Below are 4437 nucleotides of genomic sequence, written 5' to 3' on the forward strand. Positions count from 1 at the left end.
TCAGTAATCCCTATGCTCTAGTCATGACTCGGGTATGATTAATTGATTTGTATCCACATACAAATAAATGTTTCTTTAGTATAGTCTTCCTAATGGTTTGATTTGTTTTTCAAATTGCAAAGGCCTAGCAATTTTCTGGGAATTGAGAAATGTAAATCAAGGATTAGAGAGGTCAAGGAGTGAGGAAACTCAAGAGTCTCATGCTATACTTTGAGTCTTTGATCTTCAGAGAATCAGGTTCTCTCATTCACATTGATTTGCTTGGATTGTCTGGTAATCTTGTGTTAAAATTTAGAAGCATGCAGATCAAATGTACTAGCTTTGAAAAATCATTTGTGATAAACTAATTGATGATTTTGCAGGAAGGCAAGTAGACTGATTTACAAATGAAAGCCTGATGCTGATATATCAATCAACACTTTGCTGGAAGAATGTGTTATTTTGAGGGTTTTATGTGAGATCTTTCTGTAATTTTTTTTGCTGCAAACTTTTCATTTGTATTGAATATTTGGCCTCTTTTGTAGGCTCATCTAATGAGGTATAATTGATTAGACATTGTTGGATATTGTCAGTTGTTCAAATATAAGTTTCAATAATGAATTTGATGAGATTTTGATAATTTTGTCTTCCTAAATTTTCATACGAGACTACAACTTAGAGGACCACATTTTAAACTTTTGCACAGGGCCTCCGAAAAGTTTGAGACGGCTCTAAGTCAACAGCACAGCTTCCGCATATTCATCTTATTTCTGTTTTCCTGGTTTACCTTTCATATTACTATTGCTCTGATAACCTGTGGGATTAATATTGTTTAAGTTGAGACTTGTATAATGTGAAATGAAAGATGTGGTGATTTGGGGGAGCATGGTGGCTCCAGGAGTTGAGGATGGTGTTTGATATTAGAAGTGTTTGCGGATGGTGTTTGCTATTAGAAGTGTAAATGTCTTTCTACAGGTTTTGGGTAGTCCACTTTTAGGGGAAGTTCCGCCAAATTTTTGGTAAAATTTCTTCTAAGGTGAGCCCGCAAGGCCATTTCAGATTTCAGGGTGTTTGTATGTGGAGTTTATTAATTGTATGGAGATTACGTCGGATTTTAGTTTTTTGATTGTATGTGAATCAAACAAAAAAAAAACTAAAATTATATATTAGTAAAAAAAATTGTTCACGTACTTGTAAAAAGTAATTGTATGTGGAGTTTATTACCTCTAATAGAACTAAAATTATAATTTAATATTAAAATTTGTTCACATACTTGTAACAAGTAATTGTATGTGGAGTTTACTATCTCTAATAGAAGTAAAATTAAAAAAAAAAATCACATTACCAAAATAAAAACTTGTTATTACGTATCTACATAGATCGATGTTTCTCATCTTAGTACCGTAAAAAATTTCTACCTAATCCTCAGACATTTTAGCTATCGCTTATTTTCTACCTCATGACTAAATGCAAAGAAATATTAATGTTTTAGTGTTTTACATCTACATCATAGATATACACACACACACATACACTTTTGGCTAATTATTTCCAACCTCATGGTATGGAGAAAATGAAAGAAAGTGGATTATTGTACATTGTCTTGTGTTTTTATTTCTAATTCGTGGATCTGACATGATCGATGATTCAGGACCTTAAATAATGCTTTGAGATTTTTTCTTTCCATGGTCTGGACTTTGACCTCATGACTTTAATCATATGATCGTAAGCGTACGAACTGGTATTAAGAAAGGAAAATATTAAGCCCGAAAATTCTAATACCTCGGGAAATAGATAACGGACTAATTGAGGTAATTAGCGTTAGGACAACTTAAAAGCATATAATAAAATAAAAATAAAATTCTACGAAAAGTATAAAAGGTGTACTGTTTGTTATTGCCGGCAACTCCTAGGATCACGTTGAGGGGGAATTGAATGCAAAAAGTTTGTATTGAATGCAAAACTAGATCATCAAGTAGAATTACAACAGGATTAGGATCAGTATATGGTAATTGAATCCCATTATAAAACAAAAGCAAGTTTCAGACAGATGCTAAACGCTTTCTCGGTTTCTCCAACTCTAAGCCACAACAGACCCCGTAGTCATACGTCAGATTGAACAAATGGGGATAACCTCTAATTGTAGACGTAACCATCCCAAAGTGAATTATTATTATTTTTTTTTTCTGAGAAAAATCCCAAAGTGAAACAACATGATCAGGAATTCAGGATTAGCATGAATATGTAGAGTACAGTACAAAAAAGCATGTTTCAGCCAAAAAAAAACACAGTTAAGAACATCCTCCATCAGTTAAACCGCAATTCCAGTAATCCAAAACGACACATTTGTAAAACCCTTTGGATCCCAGAGACCCAGAAGAAAGGAAAAGGAAATCCCTAATTAATCTGATAAAGAAAAACCAATTGCCAATTCACAAAATAAAGTAAAAGAGATTGGATTCTTCTAAAAATTTAGAACCCAAAGCAGCCAAGTACTAACCAAGAAACTCCATGGCTGAAACAGTAGAGAATTACCAGAGAATGGAAGAGAACGATACTGGAGATGGCCAAGAAAGAGCGGATCATGAAGTAGCCGATGATTTTGAGGCCGGAGCGTTGCCGGAAAAGGTTTATTTCCTTTTCGGGATTGGGCCGGCACCGGCTTACAATCCCATCAATTTGAATATGGCCGGGGAATGAGAACGATCTTCGGGTTCGCGGTAGGAATAGGCGTTTCCAACCCCCATTTCAATCCATCCCAGCTCCTCCATAATCGCGAGCTCACTTCTGTCATCGGGAAATAGCTCGAGACAGATTTTGTGATTTCATAACTGAGCTGAAGCTCAACCCAAAAATGACATTTTAATCTTAAATGGGGTGAGTGACAATTCTAATCTTTTGGCGGGGTGACATTTTAATTTTAAACAATCCACAAACACTCAAAATAAAGGGGAAAAAATACAAACAGTACTCAATCTATGGCCGACTCCGAATTTCTGTACCAAAGTTTCCAAAACTATCACAATGGTACCCAGGTTATCTAAGGCGACCCAACATCCATACACGCCGTCTATAACGGTGTTAATTGTTATGCTAGGTGGCATAATTTCAGGGATATTTTAATCATTCCATGCCTTAATCTTAGTTTTTAATTTTTATTAGTATTTTTCTTTAACTGAATTTTTTTTATTAGTTATGTATTTACTTATAAAGGAATATCAGCCCTTCATTTCCACTCACTCTAAGATCCTACGGCTAGAAAAATAAAACCATTATTTTTGGCTTTATAATCCATTTTCTCTTTCTTTGCCAAAAGAAATCCAATTTTCTTCATATTCTCTATCTAGATCTGTAAATGGACTGGATTTTGATCCAGATCCGTGGCTATTGGACGGGTTTTGATCGAAAATTTTGATCCGTTGATCCGTTAATGATCCGAATCTGTTAACCCGTTTATTTAACGGATCAAATACGGATCTAGGTCGATCCGATCCGTTAATGATCCGGCCCGTTTTTGTAATAATAAAATATATTTTTTTATTAATATATTATTATTTTTTAAAAATATAAAATATGAAGAATTTCTAATATAATTTTTTTGCAGAAATCTAAGGGACAGTCCATCACCCAAGATTCCAAGAAGCATTAAAATTTTTGATAATGTAATTCTACTTTTGGTGATACTTTTCATGTTGTTTTAATATTTTATTAATATCTTATGAGGTATCATGATATAAATTTAATATTACTATTTAAAATTTTAAAATATTTGAAATTATAACGGGTCGGATTAGCAGATCGGGTATCCGTTAATCCGGCGGATACGGATTTGGATCGAGCTATCAACGATCCGCCGGGTTAACGGAGTGGGTTTGGATCGAATTTTTTTTTAAGTAAACGGATTTGGATTTAGGTTGATCCGATCCAAATCCGGTCCATTTACAGGTCTATCTCTATCCCTTCTGAAACCAGAAGCTTTCCTCTCAGCCATAACCACCGCCACCACCACCCCCCACCTTCATCATCAAAATCTCTTTACAACCCCAGAAGAAAAGGAGAGGTATCCCCACAGATCCATTCATAATTCTATTGGAAATTTTATCTTGATTAATTCATCAACTAAGCATAAGAAGAAAGGAACAAATTTTGGTGGTCAAAGACTAGATTAATTAAAACTTATGAGCTTGAACAGGGATTCATTGAATTTGACTTCTTTTTTGTTGGGATTCATTGAAGCTGCAAAAACTACCAATCCATATGATCCAAATCCACAAACATCTAATCCAAAACTAAGAAGAAACAAGGAGAAGAATTGGGAAAACCCGAAATTGAGCCCAAAAAAAAAAAAAAAAAAAAAAAAAAAACACCGCAAAACTGCCTTCTTCTTTTCTGGTGACCTCGCTGCCGCTCCGGCCTCTTTCAGCCGACCTTTTTACACCATTCTCTTCCTCTCTTCAA

General features: G+C 34.6%; 1 long non-coding RNA gene across 1 annotated transcript; it reads left to right on the plus strand.

Moving 5' to 3' along the window:
* Positions 1–619, plus strand: LOC133715646 (uncharacterized). Its single transcript, XR_009849149.1, has 3 exons — positions 1–32; positions 123–237; positions 363–619. It is a non-coding gene; the product is annotated as an uncharacterized LOC133715646 (long non-coding RNA).
* The last annotated feature ends 3818 nt before the right edge of the window (positions 620–4437 follow it).

This window comes from Rosa rugosa, chromosome 6 (assembly GCF_958449725.1).
Source record: "Rosa rugosa chromosome 6, drRosRugo1.1, whole genome shotgun sequence".
Lineage (NCBI taxonomy): Eukaryota > Viridiplantae > Streptophyta > Magnoliopsida > Rosales > Rosaceae > Rosa > Rosa rugosa.